General features: G+C 40.4%; 1 protein-coding gene across 4 annotated transcripts in view; it reads left to right on the top strand.

Moving 5' to 3' along the window:
* Positions 1-25150, top strand: part of MACROD2 (mono-ADP ribosylhydrolase 2) — a 1919130-nt gene that overhangs the window by 1166401 nt on the left and 727579 nt on the right. The gene's annotated exons all lie outside the window — the stretch shown is intronic.

The following is a 25150-nucleotide window of genomic DNA, read 5'->3' as shown; positions in this document are numbered from 1 at the left end:
CACCTGCAAGGAAGCAAAATAATTAATGCAAACATCAATATACAGTTTTAACCTGGTTGTACGGTTTATCGCTCTGTGCCTTGTGATGCAAAAGAATAGGATTTTGCCAGGTTAAGAAGTAATTGATTAAGTTTTTCCTTCAGTTCAAAAAAAAAAAGGTAAATAGTACAGACTCCATTAACTATCTGCAGACTTTTCATCGTGAAGAGAAACCAAGATGTGTCAGCTAGAATCATTAATAACTTGGTGGGTATTCAAATGCTATGTGATTTCTTGAATCTTTCATCGTCTCCAGTTTTGACATCATTCGTTGCTTAGCATCACGAGTGGGACAAGTTGAGACTATGGAGCAAACTGCCTGGATTTGCGTCTCAGCTCTCCATTCGCTGACTGTGTCACTACAGCAAAGAGTTTCATATCCTGAGCCCCATTCATCTCATCTGTAGGCCAGGGAAATTGATAGATTTTACCACAAGTAGAATCATAGTAGTTAAATGAGTTCATACATGTCAAATACTTATGATAGTACCTGCTAATACATGTATTTATAAGTTTTTTCATCATCTGGCAAACAAGGTGCTAAGTACTCAAAATCAGCAGTCCCCAACCTTTTTGGCTCCAGGACTGTTTTTGTGGAAGACAATTTTTCCAAGGAATGGAGCAGGGAGATGGTTTTGGGATGATTCAGGTACGTTACATTTATTGTACACTTTATTTCTATTATTATTACATCAGCTCCACCTCAGATCATCAGGCATTAGATCCCAGGGGGTTGGGGACCCCTTCTCTAAATTATAATCATCACAGTGGCTCTGTGAAGGTGGCATTTTTTTAAAATTGTAGTTGACATACAGTATTATATTAGTTTTGGGTGTATAATGTAATTAATCTACATTTATATACATTATGAATTGATCACCACTATATGTCTGGTTAGTAGCCATCTGTTACCATACAAATTTATTACAATATTATTACAATATTATTGACTACATTCATTGTATCCCTGTGACTTAATTATTTTACAACTGAAAGTTTGCAGCTCTTAATCCCCTTCACCTATTTTGCCCAACCCTCCCCTGCCCATCCCTCTGGCAACCACCAGTTTGTTCTCTGTGAGTCTGTTTCAGTTTTGTTATGTTCGTTCATTTGTTTTGTTTTTTAGATTCCACATATAAGTGAAATCATACAGTATGTGTCTCTCTCTTTCTGACATTTCACTTAGCATAAAATCCTGTAGGTCCACCCATGTTGCCAAAAGTGGCAAGATATTTTTTTATGGCTAATATTCCATTGTGTGTGTGTGTGTGTGTGTGTGTGTGTGTGTGTGTGTGTGTGTGTGTACCACATCTTCTTTACTCATTTATCTATCAGTGGACACTTAGGTCGCTTCCATATGCTGGATATTGTAAATAATGCCACAGTGAACCCAGGGGTGGGTATGTCTTTTCGAATTAGTGTTTTTGTTTTCTTTATATAAATACCCAGAAGTGGCATTAATGGATCTTATTGTAGTTCTATTTTTAATTTGTTGAGGAAACTCCATACTGTCTTGCACAGTGGCTGCATCAATATACATTCCTACCAGTAGCACACAAGGGTTCCCTTTTCTCCATGTCCTCACCAATACTTGTTATTTGTTGTCATTTTGATGGTAACTATTCTGACAGATGTGAGATGGTATCTCATTTGGGTTTTGATTTGCATTTTCCTTTTGATTAGTGATATGGAACATCTTTTCATTGGCCATCTGTACATCTTCATTGAAATATGTCTATTCAGGGCCTTTGCCCATTTTTTTAATCAGATTATTTTTTCTTTTTACTTTTTTTTTTTTTTTTGATGTTGAGTTGTATGGGTTCTTTATGTTTTGGATAGTAATCTCTCATCAGATGTTTCATTTGCAAATGTCTTTTCCCATTCAGTAGATTGCCTTTTGTTCTGTTGATTGCTTCCTTTGCTGTGAATAAGCTCTTTAGTTTGAGGTAGTTCCTCCTAGCACATAACGTATCTGCTAAAAAAATTAGAAGATAGTTTTATGGGGGTTGTCTTGTATGTAACTAGTTGTTTTTCTCTTGCTGCTTCTAAGATTCTCTCTTTAACTTTCGACATTTTAATCATAGTGTGTCTTGGTGTGGGTCTCTTGGATTCATCTTGTTTAGGACTCTTTGTGTTCCTGGATTTAGATGTCTGTTTCTTTCACCAGGTTAGGGAAGTATCAGCCATTATTTCCTCCAATAGGTTTTTTTGTCCCTTTCTCTCTCTGTCTCCTTCTCCTGGAACCCCTATCATGTGAATGTTAGTTCACTTGATGTTGTCTCAGAGATCCTTTTATCCTCATTTTTTAAATTCCTTATTTATTTCTGCTGTTCTGATTGGGTGACTTCCACTACCCTGTCTTCCGGGCTGCTGATCCACTATTCTGCATCCTGCATCCTCTCATCTACTGTTGATATTCTCTAGTTCCCATTTCAGTTACTGCATTCTTCAGTTCTGATTTGTTCTCTTCTATACTTTTCTATCTCTTTGTTGAAGTTCTTACTGAGTTTATCTGTTCTTCTCCCAAGTTTGGTGAACATCTTTATGACTATTATTTTGACTTCTTTTCTGGTCAATTGGTTATCTCCATTTCATTTAATTCTTTGGGGTTTTATCTTCTCTTATTTAGCAGGTATCTCATTGTCTACTCTTTTTGCCTAATTCTGTGTGTTTGTTTCTGTGTGTTAAATCTGTCAGCTATATCACCTGGTCTTGAAAAAGTGGCCTTATGTAGAAGGTGTCCTGTGGAGCTCAGTGGCATGATCCCCCCCCGCCCCCAGTCACCAGAGCCAGGTGCTCCCTGTGTGGGCTGCAAGCACCCTTCTATTATGCTTGGACCATGATTGCTGCAGACACACTGGTGGGTGGGGCTGGCCCACAGCCTGTCTCGCTGTGTGGCTTGGCTATAACCACTGCAGATGCCCTGATGGGTAGGGATGAGGGCTGCCATAGAGGAGTGCCAATACCAACCAGGGCCATCCACTGAGTGGGGTGGGGCAGGAACCACTTTGGAGGACCAGCTAGGGAAGGTGAATTGTGTGGGGTGAGTCCTCAGGGGAACACTGAGGTGGGACACATGATGTTAGCTAGGTTGTTATAGCAATGGTACCCACCAGTGCCAGGCCAGCTAGGTGGAAAGAGACTGAAAAAAAAAAAAAAAGGTGTTTGCTAGCACTTCCATCCATGGAGAGAGTTCCACCAGACATCTGTCCTTCCTGAGCTGCCCTAAAATTAGTCAGTGAATCTCCTTCTCATTTTTCATACTGCTGCCTCTGCACTGGAACTTGGAGGGAGAGAGTTTTTGCAAAAGCCCTTCCAGAGCAGAGCCTGAGTTTCCTACAGCCTGCTGTCGTTCTCGGATGTAAACCCTGCTGGTTTTCAAAGCCAGATGTTATGGGAACTTGTCTTCCCAGTGCAGGTTCCCCAGGTTGGGGAGTCCAAGGTGGGGCACCACAGAGGTGCCCGCTTACTCCTCAGGGGGCACCTCTGTGGTGGTCGTATCTCCCCCACTTGTAGGTTGCTGTACCAGGGGTGTAGGATCTGACTAGAATATGTATCTGTCCCTCCCACCCATCTCATTGTTGCCTTTTCTCTGTATCCTTAGTTGTAAAAATATGTTCCTCTGGTCTTCAGGTTTTTCTCAGAGACAGTTGTTTTATTTGTAGTTGTAGTTTTGATGTATCTGTGGGAGGAGGTGAGCTCAGGCTCTTCCAGCTCTGCCATCTTGAGCCAGAACTCTCTCTCTTTTCTCTTTTTCAACAAAGAAATTGAGGGTCAGAGCAGTTAACTAACTTGCTGAAAGTCACAAGTCTAGAAGATTGTAAAGCTAGAGATAGAATTCTGTTCTGTCTAATTACAAAGCCTGTGGACTTAACTCACCAGCTGTAAAACATGAATTCTTTAAATTGTGAACCCTCTAGGGCCAAAGAACAGCATTCCTTAGCAATTCAGAAGCTGGTAGTTGATGGAACACAGTATGGTACCTCAGCTAACTGGAGCCCCTGAGTATACATCACCTGGACATTCTAGCCAAAACTGAGCCTTGACAAAACTTTTAGAATATTATTTAATATTTGGGTACTTGCCAGAACTTTTAAAATATTATTTAATTTTGATAGAATTCTCGGTAAAATATATTATGCACTTCCTTGTTTTATACAGATTATATTGAAGATGATTTAAGATTATATTAATGACTCAGTCATTTATCACTATGAACTTCATTTTTATTCCATATTCTAATATAAGAACATTATGAGAGTTTATTGAAATGAAGAGGACTATCATGGACATGGACTGTTATGTATTTTTAAGTTCTTCTGTTTGATTTGTAAAGTTTTAGATGCTTCCTGTCACAGTATACCTGTGTGGACTGTCAGTCTTCCAAAAGTCCACCAGAAATATCTATTGATCAAGCACATCTGGGTTTATTGAACCTATTGTAAGATGAGAGACCATCACCTTGATAGTCTTGGTTGTGTTTCAAAAGAGAAAATGAAGGGGGCGTATTTATAGTATAAGGTATGAACCAGGTGATGTTAAGATGGGTCTTACAAAAAAAAAAAAAAAGATGGATCTTACAAGGCAGGGAAGTGGCTGTGATTTTGCAAAGTCTAATGCCATAATAGCTTTGGACTGTTGGGCACAGTGGGGTGACGCATGTAAAGTAAGACTTGATGACCAAGCTCTTGGTGTTAATAAGCAGGCTGTTTCAGTTAGTTCATGGTTACGTTTTACAAGAACATGTATTTCCTGGAGTAAGAAGCTAAGTTATTTTTGCCTGGTTCCAATATTGAAATAGACAAGTATATTTGATTTCAGAATTGTATAGTACAAGGACAGGAAAGTATATTGGTTTGCTTTCTCTCTTGCCTTTATTATTTGGTGTTTCTATATGCTATGGAATGGAAAACATGATAACTGGAATTGTGAGTCAACAGTCACCAAAAGTTAAGTGGGAGCCTGAGAAACTGACTTATGCATGTGTGTGTTGTGCTTAGGCAGAAACCACTTTTTTTCTTGCTTTATTCCTGGTTGGCTTCTTAACGTCATGTAGCCAACATTGTCAACTCTCTGATCATCCACTAGGGGTCCATTACTGTATTGCAAATGATGGATTGGTCAACATTAGTAGAAAGTGAATCAAAGAGCTTCTTTAGTCCTCAAAGTAGTACTGGTTGTTCTTTCTCCTTTATTAATATTTTATTTGCATTATTATATTGAGTTTTTTCACAGCCCTTAGTATCCTTCATTTTTGAATTTGAAAATTTATAAAGTAATACTGTTTGGTTGCAAGGTTGTTTGTTGGTTTGTTGGTTGGTTTTTAACCATGAACTTTAGAATGTCCGGGGATCTTATCCATACTTTTGGAAAAGTTCTTCTGAAGTCCTTGAGCTGTATTATTGAAGTAAATAATCTGAGACATTGGGATTTGGAGTGGAATACATGGAAGATAAAGTTATTGAGCAAGTCTGAAGTATAGAATTAATATCTAAAATAAAACATGTATTGTTTTACATCTGCAGTCTAGTGACTGGAGAATAGTAAAAAAGATCAAAGGTCCTAACTGTGTAGTAGCAAGCTGGGAAAAAATGAATTTGATCCATTACTTAAAACTTCTGGTTGTTTATAGTAATTTAAACCAATTGAAAAATAAAATACTTGTTCTGGCCAGCAAATATCCTTTCTAAGAATTATGTATGGTAAGAGGATATGAGAAACTGATCAAATAAGAGTTTTGAAGTCTCATTACCCATGGAATTTTTAGTGACGTGACATGGATATTATAGACTTGGATTTATTTTGAAATGACAGAAATTCCCTAACAATATTTGACACCGATTTTGGTTACTGCTGTCAACCTCTGTTTTTCTTTTCTTTACTTTTTTTTCCAGTCACATGTTCAGTACTATAATTTGTTGGCTCTGGCCCAGGGAGGTGCGGAACAAGTCTTCAGCAGGTTTTTTACACTAAAAAGCAAGTTCAAGTGTTTTGTTTGTTTGTTTTGTTTTTGTTTTTTATTAAATTAAGAGCTTTTCTGTAGGGAGAATTTGTGTAAACCATATTGGCGATGACAATGTGGTCTCTTTCTTTTAGTTAATTTTCCTACTCTTGACTAGAATGTAGCTATCTTATATATGTCTAATTATATATCTAAGTTTATATTTAATAAAAAGTACATATAAATGTGCATATATATGTGTGTTTTGTTAAATATAGGGGATAAAAGAAAATCTGCCTACACTGCACTTCTGAATATTTCTTAGGATGTACATTCATGTGAAATACCAGCTGAGACAGGTTATGGTTCATTTTATGTCATATAACATGAGTTAAAATAAAGTCTATTTAGTAACACAGATGCCAAATGAAGGAAAGACAAATCTAAGCCTCTGCGACCGCATGTAGGTGACTATGCTCCAGTGATTTATGAGTATGGTCATGACGTTCAATTCAGCAACACACAAGCAGCACTGATATAGCACCTATTAAGTGCCAGGAACCCGCGCTGGGTGCTGCAGATCTAGAAACAAATGGCTTTGGTTCTGAATATTTCACAGTACGTTGTCCCTTGCTATCCAAGGAGGATTGGTCTCAGGATCCCCCACAGATAACAAAATCCACTGATACTCACATCCCTTACATAAAATGGCGTATAACCTATACACATCCTCCAGTATACTTTAAATCATATCTACGTCACTTATAATACCTAATACATAAATACCATGTAAGTAGTTATACATACAAGGTAAATATTACACAAGTATTTGCCTGCACATATCAAATTTAAGTTTTGTTTATTGGAAATTTCTGTAACATTTTTCAGAATATTTTTGATCTGCAATTGGTAGAATCTGCAGATGCAGAACCCTTGATATGGAGGGTCAACTATATAATTGAAAAGTAAAACCGATTAATTAAACAATATAAAGTAATAAAAGTATGCAAATAAAATTGATTCTGCCAAAGTCTAATATTCAAAACATTAAAACTATGATTTTCACATAAATATAAAAGTGTCAAAGATTTTGTTCAGCTCATTAATTAATGAGAGAACCAGCAGGATGATAAAACCAATTCAGAGGGCATTCGTGGGGCTAGATATTTATAGGGAACTTAATAAAGGAGTATTAAGATAAGATTGCTAGGTTAGATATAAAGCTAGTTAATTTCCTACAGAGCAGTAAAGCATAATTTTTAGAATTATCCTTTTCCCCAGATATAAGTTGTCTCTCTCCTGAATAAAAAGCTACAAGTTAGTATGTAACCTCACTGTATTTGGGATCTTTTCACAATAGTAATCAGTGAATTGAGCAAAGCACATTCTCTGAGATGGTTCTTCAGTGAGTCTTTGCCCCTGTACTGCCTTGTTCTGCCCTTCTTTTGCCTTATTTTTTAAGTCTTGCATATTTTTTTTTTAATAATAAAAAGGTTCAGGCACAATGGAATGTGAGAGACAGGAAGAGTAATGGGATTCCAAGTCAAGGAAAGTTGAGGAGAGAAAACATCTGAGGTAAACCTTCTATAAGAGAGGGAAAAATGTCCAGTAAGACAAAGCCTTTTTTGGGGGGAGGGGGGTTGGTTGGAGGGGCAGTGACAAGTAGAAGGAAGGGAGAAATAGGCGAACTCCAAGTGCCGTTTCTTGAGCAGTTTTATATTTACTTGTGTGACAGATGAATCGCTATGACCAAGGGCCAATCAATGTATAAGAAATACTTACTTGATACTTTATTGCATTTGTTGTGGTGGCGGTTTTTAAAAAGTCAGAAAATCAAATCATCTGTGTACTGGCATGGAGTTATAAATTAGTTGTTTTTAAAGCCATACGTTCATATGTCGGAGACATGAAACTCTTTTGGAAGGAAACGCCAAGGACAATGAAAGCAGAAGACAGGAAGGACAGAGACCGGGATCCAGGCAGGCACTGAAACTGAGCAGAGCCCCTAATTATCAGCCATGCCCCTGAAACTCCCCTCCTTTACTTCAGGAGCTTTTTCTCTCCCTATTTCTTTTTTTCTTTTCCATTCCTTTCCTCTCTAAATGCAGGCATGAAATGTAATCTGGGAGCCATCACCGTCTACATCTGACTGGCTGAGCAAGGCGCATCTGAAAGAAGCATTATCTACGACTTTCTTAGGTTGCAGGCAGGGAAGGGAAAGGACCAGGATGGAGCACAATGGAATGGAATCTCTTGAAACACTTTTTTTGTCTAAAAGATTTCTGCTGTTAAAAAAAATATATTGTTTACTTGGCTTCACGTTTCTCTGTGATATGAATTTTCCTTTTAAAAAACAAGTCACATCCAGAAATGTGTGTTAATTTAAAGTCTCTTTTACTAGCTGAGCTTTCTCAGCGGGTAATCAACTATGTAATAAAACACAGGGTTATTCATTTTTTTTAGTATTATTTCCGAGGTGGAGGTAAACTATGACCACACCTCAAACCCTTGGCCTTGCTGTATGAGCTGCCATGGTTAGGACTTTTCAGGCTCAGTTTAATGCAGCATCAAACCAGGGGAGCTCTAAATACAAAACAAGTGAGGTGTTGCTCTAGCAATCCATTTACGTACAGCATTTATTTTGGCCTTTTTTTTTTGACTGTTGACAATCAGTCATTAGATTTATAGTATTTAGCATTGATTTTGGAGAAGGCCAGTTTGGTTTTCCACATCAAACCTGTCCAATATTTCACTTTTCATGTGGTCCCTTAGGATTAATTAGGGAATAATTTCAAAGGGGCCACCCCAGGATTTCATCTATTAATAATATTTGTTTAACCCCCCCAAAATTAGGCATGCTTATTTTACTCGTTTCTAATTGGGCAATTTCACATTTTACCAACGAGTACAATTAATAATCAGGTGAAAACAAATTGGTTTGCTTTGACCGAGGAACTGAATCCTTTCAAAAGGAAACCCAGATTTTTTTGTAGCTTGGGGAAAACACACGCACACACACACTCACAAAATCTTTCCTGAACAATTTTTCTTTTAAGGTGACTTAAGCATCTAGGGTTTTTATTTTTTGTTTTTTGTTTTTTAGATGAATAGCAGCATTTGGGCTTTTGGAAGAAAGTCTATATTCTGAATGAAATGGCTTCTGTTTGCATGGAATGATTAGCTATAATTAGCATGCAAGTTTTAATGATACTGTGTGGTGAAGCTGATTATGCCCATGGGACTGAAGATGCAAGTCACTTCTACTGTTTATTGTATGCAGATCTAGCCACTCAGCTTTAATTAGATGTTGATATCCAGAACAAATACACAACAACAGTGTGAGCTGCCCATCATGACTTTTTAGATGGCAGAGTCTTATAAGCAATTGATTTGGCTTGCACAAAATGGACAGGCCTCTTAGAGCCCATACTTTGCACAACAAAGTCAAGGTTGGGCCAACCTGGCTGACAAAATTTCTGCGTATTCCTGTTTCCTCTGGTGATGCCTTTTTGCTTTGTGACTATTAATAGAAGTTGGCTCTTGTGATGAAAGGAAGTTCAAAATAAAACCTAGTGTTTTAAGAAAAGCCAGATTGTGGACTGTTTTCAGTTAGGTATTTAATGGTTGATAATCTGGTGGGATTCTAAAAGGTCAGTAAGTAGAGGTCCTCCTAGTTGGTAACACGTTATACTTTATATATTATAAATGAGACTTACTCCGTGAATCAACAGTCAGATTGTGATGTTCTGCAGCAACACAGCAGAACCTGGGAAAATTGGAAAGTAAATGTCGTTCACCTCCTCTTCCTTGGCTGCAGTTTCAGGGAAGAGGTGGGAAGCATGGCCATCTGATCACCCTGCAAGCTCTCCTCTGGTTCCCTGGCCCCAGTTTTCTCATTATGCTTTAGTTGGCCTGTCCTAAGGAGGATATATTAAACGCACATTCACACCAAATTGGGAGTGACTTGCTTCCATTTACTTTTCCAAGACCAGTTTTATCGCAAAATGGGACCCAGAGAAGGTAAATGTATTACCTGAAAGAAAAAATGCCAACTTCCAGCCATCTGATGAGGAAGTTTTGAGGTGTCTGCCCTGTGCTCCTCAAATCCAGCCACATGTTGCCAGGTTGCGCTCCACCTAAGCCATAAGCCACCCTTTCTTGGCAATCCTCTTGTATCAAGATGTTTAGATAAGGGTGTTATCATGTGACTCAGTTTTTCTATGTAACTTTAGCTGCATGTAGAAATATGCTTCTTAATAGCAGATAAAGTTGCTTCTTCATAGCAGGTCTAAAGAGGGACAAATCACAAGCAGTTTCCAGTTGAATTTTGTCTTTCCTGTAAACATGCCATCGGCACTGTGCTCTCTTCTGTCCCTCCCTCCCTTCTCTCTCTCTTTCTTTTTTTTTTTTCTTGTACTTTTCCCAAACCTTCTCTCACTGGAAATAAAAAAAAAAAAAGCTATCAGTATTCACACAGACATTGATCTGTTTTGAATTAGCTTGGTATGTTAACAAAGAGAAAAAAAGTGACTAGCTACCATTGTTCCAAAGGTTGATTTCTGATTTCTCTAACTTCTGTTGTGTCTGGATTTCTCTCTCCATTTTTCAAAGAATGACCCTCAATAGCTTAATAAATCAGCCAATAAAATATTTTAGCATCTGCTAACGCTCCCTGAGTGTGTCACATGCTTGTTCAAAGGCTTTGTAAGGAAGCCCAGTGGAGGGAAACTACAGGCCATTGTGAAAAGCAATACTATCAAGTTTCAAAATACTGCAGAACCTCTGTCTTCACCTTAAGACTTTACTTGTAAATATTTACACTCTTCGCCCAGATGGTGGCAGAATTGGAAAATGTGGGTATCTTTTTTTTTTTTAACATCTCTTAATAAACTAAAAAAAGAAAAGAAATTCATACGCTGGGTTGCACACTGTCACAAACACTTTAAGTGTTGATTTGAAAAGTTTTGTTTGTGTGTAATGTTTCTTTATCGCACCAAGAGGAAGAGAAAAGATACAGCTTTTCTTCAGGTTTTGAGGGTAGTATATTTTCATACTGCCCTTCGCCTGAATAAACCTGATGCCTTGGTAGCTTCCAAGATATTTCAATTCCAGGCAATAAACTTGCATTGAGTACTTACCATGTGCCATACGTTCTGCTGATGATTAAAGAGCCTCTAATACAGTTAAAGGAGAGAGGATGAGAGGATGAGAGGATGAGACTCGTGCCAAGTAGCCATAAGCAGGTCTTGGCCAGAGTCCTCCACGACCTCCTCACCAACCAGGTGGAGAAAGGCAGTAGCAAGATGCCCTCGTCTCTCACCTGGAGAGCTGCAGTCACCTCCTACCTGTTCTCCCTGCTTCTGTTTCCCTTCTTCTCCAACCCATTCTCAGAACCATACATTGTCCATGTCTCAATTCCACGCCACTTGCTTCTTGCTTTCATGGGTCCCCAGTGGATCCCTTTGTTGGACCCATGGTCCTCTGTACCAAGCCCCAAAATCTGAAGATGGTTTTCAAGGCCAGCCCTAGTTTGTATGTCTCTTGGTCCCCCCAAAGACACTGTCTCCTACCACCCTTGTCCCCACCCCCAACATTTTGGCTCACACGGGCAGAACTACTCACAGTTACCCAAGTGGAATACCTGGGTCTGCCTCTGAGCTGTTCTGTGTGGAAGAATCAGCCACTAGCAAGAGGACCATTAGCGAGAGCATCTTTTATTCTGGAATAGCGGGGCACGAAAAGGCTGGGCAGAGATGCTAACTGGGGAAGGAAGATGGAGTGTTTATAGGTTTTAGCAGGAAGAGGGAGGAATTGTTCTTGGGGATTAGCAGCCATTGTTTGAACAATTTGGATTTTATCAGGAGAGTTGGAGAGAGACAAGTGGGGGCTAATGTCATGTGCCAGAGACGGTGGAAAAGAAGGAATAGTTGTGGGAGCAAAGCCATGCAAGGGCCTCAGTGGAAATCTTTCTGTCCTTCAGGGTCCCTCACATATCTGCATGAAGAACTGTCCTTCTCTTCCTCTCCCCTCTGTGTCCCACCCCTAACACCTAATAACCACGGTTCAGAGGTTACCTCAACTCCAAAACCTTCCCCATGCCTCCTGGGAACTCACGACCCCCCACCTCCAGCCAGAGACCCCAGAATTCTGTGCTCAGATCTGGAAGAGAGTTTATCTCAGAGTGTTGTAATTTGCTGTTTGCTTTTCTGACTGCTGCACCAGATGGCTCAGTTTCTGGAGGGTAGGGACAGCGCTCTGTCTACCTTTGTGTGCACAGAGGCTGGCATGATGCCTGACACAAAATAGGATCTCAAAGCTTTTCATCCAGGGTATGTAGTGAACGTGGGACAGTGTCGGACATTCACTTATGAGCTAACTGCCTCTGACCTTACCTCCAGCGGAGGCCACTATCTGCTCCCTCTGTCCAACCCCTCCCATCAACAGATTTCTAGGCTTTTCTCCTTTGGATTTGGAGACTGGGAAGAAAAAACAAAAATCAGGAGGTGGGAGGTGAGTGTGGGAAGTTAGTGAGAGAGGATAGAGAAAGAGACGGGGAGAGGCTGAGATTTGGGGAGGGAGAAGGGGGAGTTTTAGGTTTGTTTGATTTCTTATGTTCTGTTTGAGAAGGAGGTATCTGAGAGCAGTGCAGGATTTCAGAAAACTGTGGTAGAAGAAAGAGGAAATGGAGTACGAGATAATTATTGAGACTTACGATATTGGGGGTATCTTCTAAGGAACACCTTTGAAAAATTGAAATTCTTCCAAACTAAAATTGTATTTAAAAATAAACTGGAAATCCTTTTTCCTCTTCCTTCTTTCCTCCCTCCCTCCCCTCCCTCCTGTTTGAACTGTGTTTCTCTGAATGAGTATAAGGATCCGACTGTGAGAATCTAGGAATCTTAAGCGTTATGAATGAGGAAATGAATAAACTATTGAACAAGTAAATGAATGAGTGACCATGTTTCCCTCAGGGTCATGGTCAAGATAGAAGTTGGAATCTCCACCCATGAACTCCGCAGGAAAAAAAAAAATGCCTTCCCCCAGACCTTGGGAAACAGGAAGCAGCAGAGCATAATAGAATCGATTTTTTTTTCTTTCTGCTCATTGTCTCCTCAGAAGAGAAATACCATCTGAATTATCTCCCTTAAGCTCCAGAACCACGAGGTTTCCATCAGCCTCCTCTGAATGGATGGCGACATTGTCAGCAGCTTTCATTCCCGAATACTCTTGACTGAATATGTGCTTCAGATGGGAGCTTCTTATATATCTTTAAATTATTTTTGTCAGACTATAAATCACTGCCTTTGCCCTTCTGCACAGGACACACATAACGATGTTCGCTATTGAACCCTCCCAGAGAGCACGTCCATGACTCTTCCTCGCACAGAGGCCAGCCAGGCCAACAGGGTTCCGTCCACCTTCCTCTTCCTGTGCTTGGACAAGGCTCTCCCTTGGGATCTGACCCCGTCTCAGCCTCTCCCAGCCTTCCGTCCACCCATTCTTTACCAGCCAACTCCCCTCACCTCCTCCCCCACCCACCTGTCTCCCAGTGCTGCTTGTGGCTGGCTGAGGCCCATGCATTGTTTCTAGTTGAAAAGGAGACAGATAAGTACACTTTAAGGGGAAATGGCTAACTAAGGATAAATATTGTCTGGCACTAAAGGGAATTCTTTGGAATGAAATGAATAAAATTATAGTCAAGATTGGATAATCCACAGAATGATTATCTGTTCCACAAATTGTCCCCAGAGGAGATCTGTTCATAGGCTCTGGGGCCACCTTCCTGTCCTTTAGGATGTGCGGTAGCAGCTGTCGCTGCAATCCTGAGGACTTGGATGTAACTTTGTCGATCTCGGGCAGGCGACCCTAGAGAGATTTGTAAGGAAGACAATTCACACTTTGCACGCGCCTGCCTTCTCAGCCCCTGCTGTTTTCCATGGGTGCCCCTGAAATGAAACTCCCTCACCCTTCCCTCTTCCACTGTCTGCCTTGCTGGCAAGGCCTCTGTTTACCCCTTTAAGTAATGAATTACTTTGGTGTTTATTTGGCCCCTACTGGCCCCCCGTGGGATAATAACACCTTATGCTGTGATCTCGTTTAAGAGAATCTGCATTTATTAAAAGACTCTGGAAAACTTAAATGCTTTTAAGTCCCCAAAGAAGTAAATTTCCAATGGTTGGCGACCTACCTGGTTGGGAGACACAGACGTAGAGTATGAAATAGATGTCGGCAAGCGGAGCCCAGAGGCAGATTTCCCATGAAGTTAATACAGCTGCAGCTTCAGGGCCCACACTTGCACAGACCAGTTTTTATAAATGCATCCTCTTTTTGGCAAATAGGCCATCAAAACTGTATAAACTTCAAGCCCCACAAAATAAGGATCCCAAATAACCCCCACCCCCCAAAAATAAAACATCCGAGAAGATGTATGAGGGTAAAAATCATGTTGACCCTATTTACCAGTTTCTAAAACATCACTGGCACATTGTCGGAGCTCAAGAAAAATGTATTGGAGGTTGAGTAAATGAATAATACCTATAAAGTGGCTGATTCTTTTCTGGGCATATAGTATGGGCTCGATACATAGTTGCCGAAAGAATGATTACTTTGATGAGTGAATGGATGACGGAATAAATGTGAAAGGATGGGGAACCCTAAATCTCTGTGGAGAAAGATGCTCTTTCTGTCCTAACCTCCCCGACTCATCTTTGGGGCAGCCAGGCTGGCCTCCCCACCCCAAGACCAGTTAGCCCAACATGGATGAGCACATCCAGAAATCATTTCAGGACACAAACTGCCTTTTCCCCCAAGACACCACATGGTCAACTGTGGTTAATAAACAGGCCCTTGTTAACAGAGGTACAGTTATGTGGAAACACTATACTTCCACCTATGAAATGCTAGATTTTCAAATTAGAGACTTGGGACTAGTTCCCAGTCTGCCCACCCCTAACATTTGTAATAAAGCACTGCCTAACACAGAATTATATTCTTAGGGAAACATGCAAAACACATTTGAAGAACTCAACCCTTATGAACACCATTTTTTCAGTAACAGTAACCATGAAACAGTTATGTATTTAACCTCTGTAGTCTTTAAGCCTGCTAAAATGTCTAATTAGTTAATTAGGAAGTTAATTATGTGCTAAAAAAGGGAAATTTGAAAAGTGTCTATGGATATCTAAAACTGTGTTTAAAATAAACTTCTATTTTGAGCCTTTAGCGCTGTCCCAGTGTATTAGCATTTTGTGATTCTTTGTATTCATTAAAAATTTTTTTTCACAAAAATATTGGAAAGTTTCCCAAAGTTCTCCCTTCTCACCTCCTGGTGTATATCAAACAGAATATTGGATTTATCTGCTCAAATGATAGTTGGAATTGTTTTTTGTTAAAGGCTGATTTCTTGGAAGTCATTCAAAAGCTACACGTAGGGAAAATTATTTTGATATATAGGGTCAATGTTTCTCTGTCATAAGTCCATGATGAGTGAACTGGTTCTCAGGAATTCCTTTTTTGATATTTATACTATCAATTTGTGAAGCATTTAACATAGACAAAAACGTGTCTGACCCCAAGACCACTGGTAAAAGGCTGCTCTTTTGTTCCTCTTCAGCACTCTGCATACATACTGTTTACACTCATTGTGTGAATGGTGGGAACTCGTGGCCCTGAAGGCACAGAATGAATAGACACATACTGAATGCTGCATGCACCTTGGAAAGAAGGCATTGATTATTTTCAGATCATAGGTCCGTTTTTTTTTTTTTTTCCAATTTGGGGAGTAAAATAATCTGTATAAGATACTTCCAAATAAAAGTACATTTCATATGGACTAGTGTTTGCATTTGCCAACCCATCTTCCAATCCAGTGCCCCTTTCCTGTGAGTCTCAGTATCCCTTCTTCTGGTTGGTCTGAACTTGTCATGGTACTTCTGTTGGGAAGTTTTTACATTTGTCCACACTGTTCCCTTGACCTTGAAAAGAAATCCACTGTTTCCTTAGATCCTAAAAATTAAACTTTCCTACCCAAACTAACACCTTCCCTCCAGTGAATTGCAAAGAAAATGAAAGCCAAAAAAGAAGGTGAAATTTTGACTTTTTAAGAGAACTGCCGATTAGGCATAAAAGAAAAAGCAATTTCTCCTGAAAACCTAGAGATGGAGGGGGCAGTCTGGGTAGCTAAGTGATTGATTTCTCCACTGTCACGTAAAGCATCCTTCTCCACTGTCACGTAGAGCGTCCACATACAATTGTTGGCTCTGACAGTTGGGTGCTGTGTTTGCAGAAACATGGCGTGTAGTGGATGGTGGGAGAATTCAGGTCTTGGAGTTGTCTGACAAAAGAGCATGTTCCAATTCTGCCTTCCCCACTGCTGTAATAGCTTCAATAGTGAACAATTTATGTAATTACTCTGAGCTTTGGATTCTTTATCTTTGAAGTGGGAATACTAATATCTACCTGGCCAGGTTGTAAGGATTGAAGATAATGTATGCCAGGCACTTATCACAGTGGTTGGTTGGCACACAAGCGCTAAATAAACAGTAGCTATTGTTATCATGATGACTGCAAGGTCTTTACCCTTCTATTAAGGGTGAAGTGAGCTAAGACAGTTCTAAGGACTTAATAAAGCAGGCTTGCCTCATGGCTGGTAAGAAGCAGGAGACCTGAGGGAAGGTGTTTATCATCTCAGGCATTCACATGGACAGCAGTTGATATTGTATCTTTGTCTGGAAACAGGTAAGACTGGAACACAGCCATCAAGATGTATTTGTAGTAGGTTGAGAGTCCAGTTGCAAATAAAAGTTTCATTTTTTTGATGAAAGAGTCGTTCTGAATGAGGCTGCGTTTTGAACCCATCACGATTAGACTCCAGTAGGTCGATGTTCAGCTGCCCTGGGGCCGCGTGCCCTTCGTATCCTCAGACACTTAGAATCAGTCTTGGGACATGTCAGATCCTATTCTTTTGCAAACATGATTTTGGTCTTTCCTCTAGTCCCTACTCTAGATGCAATGTTGTTGTTGGGCTTGCTATGTTTCTCAGTTCACTTCTGCTTCTGTTTCCCACTCACGTTGAACTGATGTAGGGAGCGTGTTAACCATGGGATAATTAATTCTCACCCTTCAGTGTGAAGGACCCGTCTATTCTGACTCTTCCTGACAGTTCTCTGAAGTTTCAACCCACGCAGGAATGAGTGGGTTTCGTTCGTTCAATCATTCATTCATTCATTCAGTATTGAACACCTACCGTGTGTTAGGTGCTCTTCTGTGTGCTGAGATAAAGTGTTGAGCAAAGCAGACAAAGTTCCTGGCTTCACTGAGCTCATTTTCTCCTGAGAAAGTTGAACACTAATCGGACAATCCCAGAAATAAAAATGTTTCATCACAAATGGAAATTTGTACAAACTTTGATTACTTTTTGATTATAAAAGTAAAATCCTCATTATAAAGAATTTAGAAGTAAAGTAGTACAGATGGTTCCTGACTTATGATGGTTTGACTTATGATTTTGGACTTTATAATGGTGTGAAAGCTGTATGCATGCAGTAGAAACTACCCTTTGAATTTTGATCTTTTCCTAGGCTAGGGACAGGCAGTGTGATCCTCTCTCCCGATGCTAGGCAGCTCCCAATCAGCCAGGCACTCACGAGGGTGGACAGCACACACACTGAGAACCATTCTGGGTCCAGACAGCCATTCTGAGTTTCATTTTCAGTACAGTACTCAGCACATTATGCGAGATAGTCAACAATTTATCATAAAATTGGCTGTATATTAGATGATTTTGCCCAACGGTTGGCTAAAGTAAGCATTCTGAGCACATTTAAGTTAGGCTGAGCTAAGCTGTGACGTCTGGTTGTTTAGGTGTAGTAGATGCATTTTTTGACTTACAGTGTTTTCAACTTATCACGGGTTTATCAGGGCATTACCCCATCACAAGTTGAGGAAGATCTGTCATAACTTTTACTGTGTCGTAACACTGAAATATTTTATCAAACTCTGTTAGTTTCATAAAAATAATTCAGATTTCTGGACTTTGAAATCTTGCCATCATTATTCATTCAACCACCACTGGTGGCATCTCTTCTCTACCGGGCACTATGTGGTGCCATAGAAGATGAAATGCAAAGTCCTCGCCCTCAAGGCTGGTGGGTTGTGCTTGTGTCCTAGTTGTAAGTATCAAGAAAAAGTGTATTATCCTAATGTGGACCCTTAGCTTAGAATTTGCCAGGATTCTTGTACTGGATTAAGTGGAATTAAATGAGATAACACGTATAACGCTCTTAGCCCAGGGTCTCACACGTCAGTGCTCAATAGAATGTTATTGCACTTATATTATCATCTTCATAAATAACACCATCATTAATTATTGCTTGTAAATAGAATTATTTCTAAACCGCCCCAATAGAAGAATGTTCTCAGGAAATTCAAATGAATAATTCCCAGTAAAAGTGTTATTATGCTTTATTTCTTCTGATCAGTTTCTCACTACCTTGTTCATGTTACTAAATTTGAAAAATGCCACCGTGTTGCAGTCTTGGAGATTGATTTGCATTGTTGATTGATGTGTAATCATTGGACAATGAATTGTGCTCTGGCTCTGAAATGCATATTCCCTGAAATCAGGCTAAAGCCCTAACCCCCCAGCCTGGGGAATGGCTGAAAGTCCATTTTAACAGTCGTGGCATCTACAGAGAGGAGCCAGGCTCAGCAGCCCAGCTTGTTTGTCAATCCCAGGTGTTTCTCCCAGATGCTTCTTCAAAGGTCACATGGGTAATTGTAAAGAAGGAAGCAACAGGGTTCAAAATGCCATGGCCTTTCTGTTCATGTGTGTCTCCACAGACTATTTAGAGGTTTTCTTCACTCTGCAGCAAGATCAAATGTAAGCCATTATCGACAAAGAAGAAAATATATTTTAACATCTTTTACAGCTCTTGCCTTTAAGGAAGGACGCTTCCACTAACTACTTATTGCAGGTTTTAGGCAAAAAACTTAAACTCTTTTCATTACCACTGAAGGAAACAGAACCCAATCTAAGCACAGATATTGCCTTTTTTTTTTTCTTTTAATGCACTGCAAGTAAGGAGAAATGTAATGTAGCCAGAATTCCAGGAGAAATCAGGGCACGCTAGGCAACCATTCTACATTTAGGAAGCATTTGCAAAACACTGGGACACACATAAAGCAAGGCCTGAGGTGAAGACTACAGTGAAAGTGTTTGGAATAATCATCAGGTTTAACTTGGCTCAATTGTATGCCCGATGAAAAGGAATGAAATAACATGTGCTAAATGTTAGAATTCTATCGTAAACAAAGCCCAGCCACCCCCCATTTCTTTAGAAGGAGGTTGGAAAAGGAAGAGTTGGCTGGATTGGAAGGGGCTGGGGTCAGGGAAATGATCATTGTTCACAGAACACTGCTCCCTCCCTCAAGAGTTAAGGGCACATTTTCATACACTGATACAGAATTGGGGGGAGGGGAGGGGAGGTAAGGACCTCCATGGGATGCCTACGTGTCAGGTGTGCATTGACCACTGGACTATTATTTCAGTAGCTCTTTAAGGACACCTGTTGCATACAGCACAGGAACCTCCATCTAAAGTAAACCTTTTACCAAAGATTACTACAATAATATCTATTTCCATTCATTAAGCACCTACTCTGGCCAGACACATTTCCACTTGTCTCTAACATTTACTGAGCTCTGAAAGGAAGGTGTTGTTTACTTCATTTTAGAACAAGGAACTTGAAACTTGGGGAAGTTAAGCAAAGTGCCTAAATACAGGCAGCTACTCAAAAGCTAGGCTGGACTCAGGGCTCCTGACGGGGTCTTTTTACACGTCATTCTTGCTATTGAATCCTGTTCACTTCTCCTGTCTGTCAAGATGACAAACAGCCAGTTGCCTTTTGGTCTTCTCAGAAGGAGGAGTCCTCTTCCTTCATCCTTTCCTTGTGACTGGTCCCTAAGTCTGCTACAATTCCTTCTGGATGCCATGCAGGGGCCAAAATCTTTATCCTGCAAAACTCTATAACCCAGAACATATGCATCGTTAGACATCCCAAAGGCAGGGTAAGTTTTATAACTGTAACGTCACTGCAGTATTTCAATATAGCTTACTATCACTGGGACTCTGAGGCCTTTTATTCTGTCATACATACACATTTGTCACCATTCCCAGGCTTTTATTGGTACAGTTTATTTTTTTTCTTCCCAAGCGTACTTATTAAACACCATCCTGTTTATTTGCCCATTCTCTCACTTCGCCACTATAGAGTGACCTTGACAAATTAGAAAAGTGAGCAGAAATCCCACTGCTTCAGAGATTCCCATTATTGGGAATTTCTGCTCACTTTTCTAATTTGTCAGTCAAATTCTGCATTTTAACAAAATTGAAATTAAAGTTTGAGAAATACTGGCCCAGATTATAGGAACCTATTTAGTAGATATTCACTGTTTCTTCCTGCCCAGCAGATCTCTGTTTGTTCACCCATCTGCCATCTCACTCAAGGATAAACCTCATTAGCCAGCCTCAAATCCGGGAGATCTCATTTATGTTGTTGGTAAATGGGTCCAGTTCTTCCCAATGAGACATCAGAGAAGTAGGCTGGGGACCTCCGGGAAAGGATTTCTTGCTTTTTATAATTAGTCACATAGGACCAAACAGTTCCTTTTCTACCACTAGATAGTACAGTGTCTTCTTATGATGCCAGGAATATGGCAGTCTTCTTGCAACTATTATGGGATGGATGTCACGGACAAACCTTACTGGCTGAAGATGGCAGAGAGAAAATATAGAAAGTCAAAGCCACCTCATCTCAGGACTCCTTGCCTTTTGAGTAAACACATTTTGCTTGATGTTTAACTTAGCTGACTTGGGGTGTTACTTGCAGCCAGAAGCATTCCCACTGATACCAATTATGTTCTTTTCTTGATAATAAGTGCATTACAAGAGAGACCATCAGTATGTTTGCTGAAGGCAAGATGAATCATACCAATCACTCAGTCCGCTGAAAGACTATTAGTTTGACCAGATAAGAAACTTATAAATCAGACTCTAGGGTTCCTTTGTTTCTTCAGGCAAATTTCTGTCTTCTATTACTTCTTCTCCTGCATACGTTTTTCTCCCTGTTCTCATATACTATTTTTTCTATGTAATATCTTGAAATATGTACATACTTTAATTTTTTTGAGAATTATGTTCGATTTCTCCTGAAAATCCACCGTAGAGAGTAGGTGAGAGAACAAGGAGAGTGAAATTCAGAAGATAGTTTAGGAGTTGAGAACAGAAAGGCCCAATAACTAGGTGTGCAATTAGTTACTTTTTTAAAAAATTTATTTGTTTATTTGTTTATTATTGGCTGTGTTGGATCTTTGTTGCTTTGTGGGCTTTCTCTAGTTGTGGCGAGTAGGGACTACTCTTTGCTGCAGTGTGCGGGCCTATTATTGCAGTGGCTTCATTTGTTGCAGAGCACGGGCTCTAGGCATGTGAGCTTCAGTAGTTGTGGCACGTGGACTCAGTAGTTGTGGCTCACGGGCTCTAGAGCGCAGGCTCAGTGGTTGTGGTACACGAGCTTTGTTGCTCAGCAGCATGTGGGATCTTCCTGGACCAGGGATCAAACCTGTGTCCCCTACATTGGCAGGCGGATTCTTAACCATTGTGCCACCGGGTAAGTTACACAATTAATTCTTAGTTTTCATTTAGCCTCCTGATCATTTTACGATGAGACTTACTCATTTCCCTTGTTTTTTCAATGTTGGTCATTTTTAGACATAATTAATGTTTAGTAGAAGTTTTCAAATAACTAGTAAAATTATTTCTTACAAAGCAAAAGTGATGTGATTTTTAGTTGACTTTTTATATTACTTAGATGATATTCTGTTAATAAAAGCTGACATATGATTTCTGGAAAGATTTGTAACCTCCCCACCCCCACAACCAATTTCTGATCCTGTATGGATTAATGGCCTAATCTTGAATTTGGAATAATTTTAAGTCTACTTCTCCAGTAATAATGAGAATTTGTCAAGGATGAGACTTTTTTCAGCCACCTGGGAAAAACAAAGAACGAGTTCAGTAAGGTAAACTCTTTTTATAGATCAGTAATGCCAACTAGGTCCTTCTGTTGGAGAAATGTATGTGAAAATGAATGATAAAGATTATTTTAGGAGAGTGATTTTATCAAGATAGCAACATAGTTTGTTCCCAACTTCAGTCTTCCTTACAAGAAGACCAACTAACAACTATCTATAGACAAGAGACCACTGTGAAAATCCTAGAACCCCGAGATGATGCTGAAGCGCCTTCTCTGGACCACAGACATGGTAAAGAACTGCACTAAAAGAGTAAGAGGAGTGGCTACACTCTGACTGCATAACCCCTCCTCCAGGTTGACACAGTGCCATAGGGAGCCACCTGCACCCCTGGGCCTAAGATTTCTCCAGTGAGAAAAAGAGGGCCCGAGGTGGACAGCCAGCTCCCACAACATTGTGGTATGTTTCCTGAGAAGCCCAATCTGATCTTGCCTTATGGGGATGACTGGAAAAATCTGCAAAGATCAACCACTGGAGATCACATAGGACCTAGAGATGGAAAAGGGGGAATGGGCTTACAGCAACCAGTGCTCAGATCCTGGTGGATTTGCAGCACTGACCAAAGAGAGACCCCAGCTAGTGGTTCTGAATGTCTACAAAGCCAGGCTGATGGCCTCATCTGGCCAGGGAACTTGGTTGGCAGTGCTGCCTGATTTGGGTCCCCAGACAACAAGCTATACCAGCCATGGAGTCTGTGCTATAGCCCCTGCTGGGCAAAGAAGCAAATTTGCAGCACTGTTTAACTGCTGAGTAGAGCTTTCAGTCCAACCAGATCAGGAAGACTGACCAGAGAACCCAGGAAGCTGTGGAGCCCATCACACAGCCCTACTTGGGCAGGGAGCTAAGCCAGCAGCCCTGCCAACTGTTGAGAATAGCCTCTGGCCCCACATAACCAGGTAGCCTGAACAGTGACCCTCGGCAGCCTCTATCCCAGCTTACAGTACCACTCAGGTGTGGAGTCCTGCCTACATCCCTGCCTCGCAGCAGAGCCCAACCTAAGGCTCTGCCCAATTGCTGAACAGAGTCTGAAGCCTTGTCCAGCCAGCAAACACTGCCAGTGACTCCACCCATTCATGGAGCATAGTCCGTGGCCCTACCCAGCAAGAAAACCTGAACAGCAAGTCTGCCTGACTACAGAGCTCAGTCTCTAGTCCACCCAGTTGTGGGTTACAGCTGGGGGCTCCTTCCAACCAGAGGGCCCAGCCAGCAACCTTACCCAACAGCAGAGCCAGTGGTCTACCTGGTTGTAAGCCCAGCCTGTAGTCCCACCTACACTGAGGTAGAGCCTGCAGACACAATTAAACATGGAGGACAGCCAGTGACACCATCTGGTCAGGAGAAACTGCAGAGCCCAGGCTGTAGCCCTGCCCAATCATAGAGTACAACCATTGGAATCACTCTTTTAGGGAACACAGCCTGCCACCTCATCTGACCACAGGTGACTGCAGATTCCAAATAGTGGCTGCACCTGAATGCAGAGCACAGCCATCATCCCTGCCCATCAGGGAGCCCAGCCAGCAGTCCCACTTGAATGTGCCCAGAGAACAGACCCATCCTACTATGGAGCCCAGCCAGCAGCAATGTCCTGACCTCAGAATACAGGAAGTGGCCTCACCCAACTAGAGACCCCAATAGTAAGCACCACCTGCCCACAGATGCTACCAAGTACCTTGTCTACCACCTCAAGCTGAGCAGACTGGTAAAGGTCTTTGGATGCCAAAGTGAGCCTGGAAGAGGAGACCACTTATTCAAATGCATATATTCCAGTGCAATGAATCAAGGATCACAAAAATCAGGTAAACATGACACAACCAAAGGAAACATAAAGTTCCAGCGGCTGACTCTAAAGAACAGGAGATCTATGAACTGACAAAGGTTTCAGAATAATCCTCTTAAAGAAGTTCAGTGAACTACAAAAACACACAGAAAAATGAAAGAAATTGGGAGAACAGTGCATGAACAAAATGAGAACTTTGATGCAGAAATAGAAACCACCAAAAAACTGACTGAACAAACAGAAATCCTACATCTGAGAAACGCAACGGCTGAACTGAAGAATTCAATAGAGAGCTTCAGCAGCAGACCTGACCAAGCAGAAGAAAGAATCAGTGAACTAGAAGATAGGTCATTTAAATTAGTCAGTGAAGCAAAAAGAAAAAAATAAAAAATAAAAAAGAGTGAACAAAGCCAACAGAACTTATGGGATATTATCAACTCATAGAAACCAAGAACAGATTAGTGGTTACCGAGTGGGGTGGGAATGGGTGGGTGAGGTGATCAGAGAGCACAGACTTCTGGTTATAAGACACATAATTTATGTGTATGTAATGTACAGTGTGGTGATTATAGTTAGCAATATCATACATGAAAATTGCTAAGATAGTAAATTTTAAAAGTTCTCATCACACACACACACACAAAATGTAACTGTGTGAGGTTTTGGTTACTAACCTTATTGTGCTAATCATTTCACAGTATATTCAGCTATCAAATCATTGTATTGGACTCCTTAAGCTTACATTATATGTCAATTATATCTCAATACAGCCCAAAGAAAAGATTATTTTATTACTTTATCTGTATACAACCTAGTGATTTTTTCTAATATTTTATCATAGACAATTCCAAGTATATACAAAAGTAGAAATAACAGAATAATAAACTCCAATGTACCCATCACATAACTTCTACAGTTATCATCTCACAGCCTAAACGTTTACATCTGTATGCTCTCCCATGTTTTCCCAACCCGTGGATTACTTTAAAACAATTTTCAGTATGCTATTTGATCTGTAAATATCTCCGTATGTATTTCTAGCAGACAAAATACTTTAAAAACATCACCATAATACTTTTGTCATACTACAAAAATTAATATTCCTTGATATCATGTTTATTTTTTCTTATTGTTTTGTAATTTTTTTACATTGTCTAAATCAATTTCTCTATCTCTGTGTCTCTGCCATTCATTGCTATTTATTTATTGAACAAACTGGGTTGTTTGTCCTGCAGAGTTCCTCCTGTCTAGATTTTCTATCTAGATTTAGGGATTGCATGTAGTCCCTCCATCTAGATTTAGCT

This window comes from Hippopotamus amphibius, chromosome 12 (assembly GCF_030028045.1).
Source record: "Hippopotamus amphibius kiboko isolate mHipAmp2 chromosome 12, mHipAmp2.hap2, whole genome shotgun sequence".
NCBI lineage: Eukaryota > Metazoa > Chordata > Mammalia > Artiodactyla > Hippopotamidae > Hippopotamus > Hippopotamus amphibius.
Note: the sequence above shows the minus strand (reverse complement) of the source record. Positions and strands in the feature narration are given on the sequence as shown.